Source organism: Rattus norvegicus, chromosome 2 (genome assembly GCF_036323735.1).
Source record: "Rattus norvegicus strain BN/NHsdMcwi chromosome 2, GRCr8, whole genome shotgun sequence".
Classification (NCBI taxonomy): domain Eukaryota; kingdom Metazoa; phylum Chordata; class Mammalia; order Rodentia; family Muridae; genus Rattus; species Rattus norvegicus.
In genome coordinates, this window is record NC_086020.1 from 138,426,806 (window position 1) to 138,436,410 (window position 9,605).

At 43.5% G+C, this 9,605-nt stretch overlaps 1 pseudogene; it reads left to right on the forward strand.

Moving 5' to 3' along the window:
• Positions 1 to 7,676: 7,676 nt before the first annotated feature.
• On the forward strand, positions 7,677 to 8,955 carry Eif4e-ps3 (eukaryotic translation initiation factor 4E, pseudogene 3; annotated as a pseudogene).
• The last annotated feature ends 650 nt before the right edge of the window (positions 8,956 to 9,605 follow it).

The following is a 9,605-nucleotide window of genomic DNA, read 5'->3' on the forward strand; positions in this document are numbered from 1 at the left end:
CCTTGGTTGCCTCATAGAGGGGTTTTGCCAATTCTGCAAAATTAGGGACCCAAAGGTGCCAGACCCTGCTGATCCCAAGAATTCTCTGACCTCCTATCTTATGATGGGTGTGGAGATCTTCAAAATGATCTCTTTTGGGGCCTCCAATAACCACAGTTGGCCCCCTTTTAGGATGTATCCCAAGTATGTTACCTCTTGTGGACAGATTTGAGCCTTCTTAGCTGATGCCGCATAGCCTAATTTCCCCAGTGCCATTAGCAGATCCTCAGTACTCTGTTGACATTCTTCCATGGTCTCTGCTGCCACCAAGAGGTCAACTACACATTACAAGAGGGTGATATTGGGGTGTTTCCGCCTATACTGACCCAGATCTTCATTTAGAGCCTCCTTAAACATGGTTGGATCCTTGTGGAAGTCTGATCTATATTGTCCATTGAATTCATTTTCTGGGTCATGCCATTCAAAGGCAAACAAAGGTTGGCTCTGGGGGATAAAGAAAGCATCTTTGAGGTCCAATAGTGTATACCAACTCTTGGAAGTTTATGACAAATTCAGGAGAGTATACAGTTTGGTACTATGGGTTGTATGTCTATAACTCTATTTACCTCTCTGAGGTTCTGGACTAGTCTATAATCATTGGGGTTGGGCATCTTGATGGGGGAGGAGGGTCATCTTCCATTGAGATTGGCAAGGTACAGTATGCCCTGAGCCTTCTAATGTTGGTTGTGATACCTGCTTTGGCTTCTTGGAGCATTGGATACTGTCTTATTCAGGTAGGAGTTGCCCCTGGTTTCAGTTCAATCCAAATGGCAGACCTCCAACCCCATTCCTCCAGTTTCTTCCCAAGCCAGGAGGAAATTCAGTTAACCAAAACTGAGATCTCATCTGGGAGAAAGCTTGATCTTTGGAGCAATTTATATTTATTTTCTAGAGACAGGGTGAGTGTGTGAATGAGGCACCCCCTGTGATCTGTGACAGAGGTCCCCTTTTGATCAAAGGAGATCTGAACTCCTATCTTGGTCAGCAAATCTTTTCCCAAGAAGGGGTAGGGGGCAGTCTGGTATGATTATGAAGGAGTGGGATACTGGCCTGTTCTTTGGGTAGTCCATGTATACTGATTCATAACAGTGGCCCCCTTGTACCCATGGTTTCCTTGAGGTTTGCCATGGGATTGGATTAGGACTGAATGTTGTGCCCTATGTCTACTAAGAAATTAAAGGGTTTTCCCTCCACTTTAAGGGTTACTTTGGGTTTGGGGAGGGGTTCTGAACCCTGTCCCCACTTGTCACTAAGTTCTTCCAACTAGAGGACTTACAAACACTCCTGGCCTTGGTCCCTCTTTGGAGGTTTCTTGGTGCCTTGACCCCAATGTCCCATCTCCTTATACTTCTTTTGGAGCTTTCTGCTTCCCCTCTTGTTGGGGGCCACTTCCTTTTCCAGCCTCGAGATGGCACAGTTGGCAATGTTTCTCATCATGGGTATATGCTGACATGGCTAGAAGGATCTTGGCCACGTGTCATTCGCTGGTGGTGATCATGGCTCATAACTGTTTCTTCTCGGGTGTTTCTCTGTTGTTTTACACTTTCCACCAGCATTTCCTGCCAACTCTTATCCCCTAGCCAACTGTTCTCTACAATTTTCACCTGGTATCAAGGGCAGCCTGCTTTACAAAGGCCATAATGACTGCTGACTTCTTCTCAGCTGCCTCTGGGCCTAGGGACGTGTAGGTGAGATAGGCCTCCATAATCCTTTCTAAGAAGGCTTCAGGTGATTCTGTCTTTTCCTGATGCACATTATATACCTTGGCCACTTTGGTTGGTCAGTTTGCAGCCACCTTGAGACTCCCATTAGAGTTTGGCAGTGGAGCCGAAGCTTCTTACCTTCTGCAGAGTTAAAAATTCCAGTCTAGTCTGGTCAAGGGACAGCCTACAACAATCAGAGCTTGGTTAGTAGTAGGAGCCCCATCTGCTCCCCGGACTAATTTCTGGGCCTCATTTAAAACCCTCTGTTGCTCCTCGGTAGTGAAGAGGATCTGCAAGAGCTGTTGGTTGTCATCCCAAGTGGGCTGGTGGGTAAAAATGACAGAATCTAGTGAGTCGACTAATACAACTGGTATCTCTGAGAACTTAGGGTTCTAGAATTTCCAGTTATATAGGTCACTGGTGAAGGGCCAGCATTGCATCAGTTGGTTCCCCTCATCGTCCTACACACCTATTGCCCTCAAGGGGAGAATAGTGAACTTAGCCTCGGGCAGTGGAGGCAGCCTTCATTGGGCTCTCCCTCAGGTATGAGGTGGGCTCACCAAGGAGGGTCCTTGAGCCCCTCCTGGGGCCTTAGATTGAGGCATTGGGTGATCCCCTATAGGGGGTCAGTAAGGCAGGGGTAAAAAGAGAAGGTCTTCCTCAGTGCCATCCTTTAAGACAAGATAAAGATGGGCCATGGGGTTAGTTTCAGTTTTTCATTTCTCCCTGTTTCCCAGGGCAAGGATGGTGGCCTGAGCCATTCTGATGGGTCCTGGACCAGATCCTGCTAGGTGGTTATGTAGTCTGGGTGTCCCAATTGACCAAAGATGATGTCCTTGGTCCTAAAAATCATGGGCAGCTGCCAAATCCCCTCTGGAACCCCCTCTGGGGGTCAGCCAACTGATGAAGATTGGCCATTCATTCCTACAAAATGCTGCTAGTTTGGCCTTCTTAACATCTAAGCCTAGAGTCGAGGACTAATTTTAGAGTCCTTGAAATGGTCTAAGAACAGCATTAAAGAATGGTCTAGGGGCTGGAGAGATGGCTCAGTGGTTAAGATCATTGACTGCTCTTCCAGAGGTCCTGAGTTCAATTCCCAGCAACCACATGGTGGCTCACAACCATCTGTAATGAGATCTGATGCCCTCTTCTGGTGCATCTGAAGACAACTACAGTGTACTTATATATAATAAATAAATAAATCTTAAAAAAAAAATGGTCTAAGTCTGTCCCATGGATCGGTCACAAAGAAATAAGTCAGACAAAGAGCAAACAGAAGGACAAAAGACAATAAGTTAATCCTCTTGGCGATCAGAGGTAAAAAGAAAGGGAGAAGACCATCTCACACTGCATGATTTGGGAGTGACCAGCTTTGTCTCTTCAAGTCTACGTGGGGGATCCAATCCCCTACATGCAGGTCTGGGATGTCTCCCAAGTCCTGTGGCCCATGGTTGTCCAGTGTGTCTGCCTAGACTGCTTACAGCAGTATTAAGGGTAGAGTACTGAGACAACCAAGATAGAGGACAAACATTCAGACTCGTACCAGCTAGGTTTTGACTCAACAGTTCAGGGGTTCTTGGGGGTGGGGCTTGGGGATCCTGGACAAGTCCCCAGATATTATGCCCAGATCTGAGGGTCCCCAAAGGCCACCAGAAGTCAAATTTATATGCTCAAGCTTGGACCCTCAGGCCCCTCTGACACAGCTAGGAATAGAGAAGACCCCACACACCTAAGGTTCAACCTTTTTATTGTAGTTACAGCAGGGTGAGAGGCTTATCAACTTGGCAGTTATATGATTGGCTAACAGTGATTTCAGTTGGTATCTATCTATAGCCTCTGGAACATTAGGTATTTTCCTGCTGGTGGCCTGTGACTAGGGTGGTTCCTTCCTGGAACAAGTTTGTGGTTTTTCCAGTAATCAGAGTTTAACCTGAGGACAGGGCCTAGTGTCTAAAGTAGAGGCCTGGTTACAAGATGGAGTCTGTCTTGTCAAGTTGGAGCCCTTCAGTATGCATTAACTGGCTGTGTCTCACGTTCTGAGGGCCTGCTGTGGTTCTCCATCCTCTGCTTCCTTCCTCTCAGGGTGACCAGATACTACTGCACATTGAGTGGGCTGGAAGGATGAAGCAGAGTCTGGAATGGGTGGGCTTCTACAGGATCTCAGTCTGGCTGGCGGGAGTTGGGGGAAGCTTTCTTTGAATATTATAGCTCCTTTAAGAGAAGGCCTTCTCTGGTGGTCTTCTGTGAAACAGCTCTCTTACACAATCTCAGCTTGTGTGCATACCTGTATATGGGGTGGGATTGGATGCATGCACTCTATTCAAGGTGAATCAGGGATGTATATGGACCTTGGAGAGTGGGAAGGAGGAGTTTTTGGGGTAAATGAAAATGATTGGTTAGAGTTTTAAATACAAATGAGTGCCTCATTTGTATTGATTCTAAGAATCCTAGGTGCTTGCTGGGTGGTTCTTATGGAGAAAAGAGGAAGAAGAAAAGAGGAAGCTTAACACGTGGGTTGGTGAAGAACTACTTGACCTTTCCCAGGAAGAGGGTGTAGGGATTTGAATCCCTAGACAAGGTCAGAGAAGGGTGAGGCCTGCTGGTAATGGGAGTCCTCCTTTAGTGCCAAGCTCAAATGAGCCAACTTGTCATGGTCAACTTCAATCTTAACCAGCAGGGTTAAGGCCACAATGGCTCAGTGTTTAAGAGTACTTGCTGTTCTTCTAGAGATCCTAAATTCAATTCCCAGTAACCACATGATGGTTCACAACTATCTGTGATGAGATCTGATGCTCTCTTCTGTCTGATGTCCATTTCTAGCACGCAGACATAATGCAAATGAAGTACTAATATACGTAAATAAAGAAAGTACCTTGGGGTTTACAGATGAGTGGTGAGCTGAACGATTAGGAGGCTCCCTGTGAGAGCTGCCACATAAACTTGCATGTAAACTAGTAAAAATAGGGGGGAAAGTGCCATCTAAACCTTCCCGGTGCCTGGGAATCCCATAAGGAGAAATCCAGGGCTGCTCCCCTCATCAGTAGTTATTCCATTTATTCCTGAGGAAGGAGGAGAATAGATTATAGGGATCAAATGCGGGTCCCCGAAGCAAATCAGTCTGAGATAATTAAATAAAATTGTGCATATGGGAACATAGAATTCTAATCAAATTCCAAGGATGTAACACATCTTGGTAAATGCATTCAGTTATTTGAGGAGGATGCAAGGGTTATACACAAAAGGAAGATAATAGGAGTCAGTAAGTGTGCCTGAAATGGTCAGCAAAAATATATGGCATTAACCAAAGAATACAGAGAGGGACTCATAATCTGGGGAAATTCTTAGAATTATTCCCACCTGTTGAATATGCACATTCCTTTATTTGGCTGCGTACTGCTTGTCCAGAAAGGAATCTAGCGTATAGCAAATGCCTTGTTACAGTTCAAAGGTTCAGTAACAACACACGAGAGCTGGTGTTAGTAGTACGTAAACAGTCTTCATTTGTGGTCACCTTTCAAGGGAATATTGAGACACTTACCACAAGCATACCAATATGAGCCTAGAATCTCATTGTAGGAGTAGTTATGGGATTTAAAACTTAAATGAAGGATCTAGCTGAATTCCAGGTGGCAGCAGCAGAGGGGCCGAAAAAGTATGAGGGTGGGTGTAGTAGAAAGACAAACTGATCTTGCTTTGCATCGTTAGAAGAAACTCATAGAGAACCATGGTGAGCTACATTCAAAGAAACACATATCCAAGTTAGTTTTCAGACTTGTACTTTTCTAAAAAATATCTATTTATTTTATGTACATGAGCATACTGTCCCTGTCTTCAGACACACCAGAAGAGGGCATTGGATCCCATTACAGATGGTTGTGAGCCACCATGTGGTTGCTGGGAATTGAACCCAGGACCTCTGGAAGAGCAGTTAGTGCTCTTAACCACTGACCCATCTCTCCAGCCCTAAACTTGCATTTTAAAAGAAAATCGGGGTTGGGGATTTAGCTCAGTGGTAGAGCGCTTGCCTAGGAAGTGCAAGGCCCTGGGTTCGGTCCCCAGCTCTGAAAAAAAGAACCAAAAAAAAAAATTATCTATTAAAAAGCAGTGGGATGAAGTGATCCACAGTGTGGTTATGGTCAGATGTGGGTGAGCTGGAAACGTACTCAAGGCAGGGGCTTGTTTTGGTTCATATGTACAACAGTGAGACTAAGTAAGATTGAGCGTGGTCAGGACACCTGGTGTGTGAAGGACCCTGTAACTGTTAGCATCTTTCACACATTTTGTTGTTTTGTTTTTGTTTTGTGTAGTCCTGCAAATGGTATCTGAACTTAGTTCCCAAACTGGAAATGTGAGTAAACCAAAGTCTAGAATATATTCTATCTCATTAGCTTATAAAGCAATAATTTATGTACAAGAAATAGTGCCTGCTTAAGTTATAAAGTCATAGGGGTTGGGGATTTAGCTCAGTGGTAGAGCGCTTGCCTAGCAAGCATGAGGCCTTGGGTTCAGTCCCCAGCTCCGAAAAGAAAAAGAAAAAAAAAAAAAAGAAAGAAAGAAAGAAGTCATAAAGTCATAGTTCGGAAAGTCATACATGCGTATAAACCTACCACTTCAAACAGCATAGATACACTTCTTCATGCATATCTTCCTTGGTCCATTTCTACTCTGGGCAGCCACGGTGTGCCCGCCTTTCTAGAGTGAGTCAGTAATCAAACAGTGAAAGAACTAAGGAGGTGAGAACTGGTGTCATCGCACTGGAGATCTTTACTTCCACTGGTCGCAAGCTCCCTTGTGCTGTTCATCGAGGTACTCGGTTGTACCCTGAGGCAGATGCAGACAAAAGGGAGAGAAATGCCTGCTGTGGCAAAGACTAGCCTTAATGCTTTCATTGATGTTCAGTATGTCTCACCAAGTCACAACTGTCTACACAGCGTTTGATCGGATGTGATGAATGTTATAGTGACATTAGTTAAAGCATCTGTGAAACCTTAATGAGAGACCTAGTGTACAGTTGAGAAAAGGCATTGAAACTGCTTAACTTATTATGAATCCTCTCACAGTTCAGTCAATACAAACATTTTAATACGGTCACAGAATGTTCCTTTCATTAATGTACACACCCCAAACTCTCACTGCTGAAAAACTAGCATACAGACAAGGATGTAAATTCCCATTTATCCACGCTGACGCCAGTAGCCACTGCTTATTGTCAGGCTCCATACCTGAAACTCTATAAGGGTAATCTATTAAAAATAAATAGCATGATTATGGTTTTCTTTACTGTACATAGAATGGTTTCTGTTGACCTGGGTCATCAAACAGTTCTGAATGTTCAAATTTCAAAGTCCTGACCTTTTGTCAGAGACGCCTGTTTATCTTTTTATATAGCAGATATTATATATAACCTATAGAATCTATCTGTCTGTCTTCTATCTGTCATCCATCTATCTATCTATCTATCTATCTATCATCTATCTATCTATCTATCTATCTATCTATCTATCTATCTATCTATCTATCTATCTATCACACCCAAACAAACACACACACTCGAATGACTTACAGGCTGTGGTCCAGCTAATCCAACAATGGCTGCCTATGTATAGAAGGTCCAGGAATCCATCAATTGATCAGTCCGTAAGGCTGGATGTCTCAGCTGTCTTCAGCGTATGACAGAGTCCTGAGGAAGTAAACTCTAATGCCAGTGAAAAATGACCTTGCTAGCTAGGCAGGAGCAAGCAAGCAAAGAATAAAAGCTTCCTTCTTTCATGTTTTTGTAGGCTCTCAGCAGAAGGTGTGGGCCAGATTAGAAGTGGATCTTCCTACCTCAAAAGTAGATTTAAGGTGTGTCTGCCCACTTCAGAGATATGGCTTAGAAGTGGATCCTTTCACTTAAAATTAGGCAAAAATGGTGTGCGATCAGATCGATCTAAGATGGCGACTGTGGAACCGGAAACCACCCCTACCACTAATCCCCCACCTGCGGAAGAGGAAAAAAGAGTCTAATCAGGAGGTTGCTAACCCAGAGCACTATATTAAACACCCTCTACAGAACAGGTGGGCACTCTGGTTTTTTAAAAATGATAAAAGCAAAACTTGGCAAGCAAACCTTCGATTGATCTCTAAGTTTGATACTGTTGAAGACTTTTGGGCTCTATACAACCATATCCAGTTGTTTAGTAATTTAATGCCTGGCTGTGACTACTCACTTTTTAAGGATGGTATTGAGCCTATGTGGGAAGATGAGAAAAACAAACGGGGAGGACGATGGCTAATTACATTGAACAAGCAGCAGAGACGAAGTGACCTCGATCGCTTTTGGCTAGAGACACTGCTGTGCCTTATTGGAGAATCTTTTGATGACTACAGTGATGACGTGTGTGGAGCTGTTGTCAATGTTAGAGCTAAAGGTGATAAGATAGCAATATGGATGACTGAATGTGAAAACAGAGATGCAGTCACACACATAGGGAGGGTATACAAGGAAAGGTTAGGACTTCCTCCGAAGACAGTGATTGGTTATCAGTCCCACGCAGACACAGCTACAAAGAGCGGCTCCACCACTAAAAATAGGTTTGTTGTTTAAGAAGACACCTTCTGAGTATTCTCACAGGAGACTGCGTCACGCAATCGAGATTGGGAGCTGAACCAAAGCCTCATCAAAGCAGAGTGGACCACACTGAAGCTGATTCCATCCAAGTGTTGCTAAGATATAAGAGAAGTCTCATTCGCCTTTGTCTTGTACTTCTGTGTTCATTCTCCTCCCCCACCCCAATTTTTGCTAGTGTGTCCACTATCCCAATCAAAGAATTACAGTATACGTCACCCCAGAACCCACAGATGTGTTCCTGGCCCGCTCTGTAACAGCCGGGTAGAATTACCATGACACACACTTGACTTTCCACAGTATTCGAAAAAGAACGTGCATTTCTGTCACCTTAGCAGGAAAAGATCTGGTTTTGTTCCACTCCATGCAGGAGCGGATTTGCTGGTGTGAGAGTCTAAGTACAGCTTCCTAGCAACCTTCTGTTTCCTGTCACAGCATTGTCCTTGCTGTCCTCTTGCTGATGGCTGCTAGATGTTAATTTATTTGCTTCCCTCCTTGATAACATTAGTGATTCTGATTTCAGTTTTTCATTTGTTTTGCTTTTGTTTTTTTCCTCATGTAACATTGGTGAAGGATCCAGGAATATGGAATAAACATTAAATTTGTACATTCTTTGGTAATTTTTTGTTTTTTTGTAACTACAAAGCTTTGCTACAAATTTATGCATTTCATTCAAATCAGTGATCTATGTGTGATCCCTAAACATAATTGTGGACTATAAAAATGTAACACCATAATTACATTCCTAACTAGAATTAGTTGTCTGCTTTTGTATCTTTATGCTGTACTTTAACACTTTGTATTACTTAGGTTATTTTGCTTTGGTTACAATGGCTCAAGTAGAAAAGCGGTCCCATCCATATTAAGACAGTGTACAAAACTGTAAATAAAATGTGTACAATGAAAAAAAATTAGCCAAAAATCCCTCAGAGGTGTGGCCTCCATTTTTGGGTTCTAGTTAATTCCAGTCAAGTTGACAACCAAGAGTAGCCATCACAGTGATGTCAAGTCTTAGAGTGAGATTGAAAAGACCCTGTCATTCTCCAGTCCAGAAATATAATGCAGTGTCTAGTTTTTACCTTTTTGTGATTTTGTTTATAGTCTTTGCAAAGCAACAATGGTTAACAGCCGAGGTCCAGCAAGAGGGGTTTTTCACAATTCTGAGGTCTCTAGAGGTTAAGATTCCTGTTGTTTACAATGCGTTCCTTGGGAGAAAGATGCAATTAATCCCAGAGGATAGAAGAGAAGAGAAACAC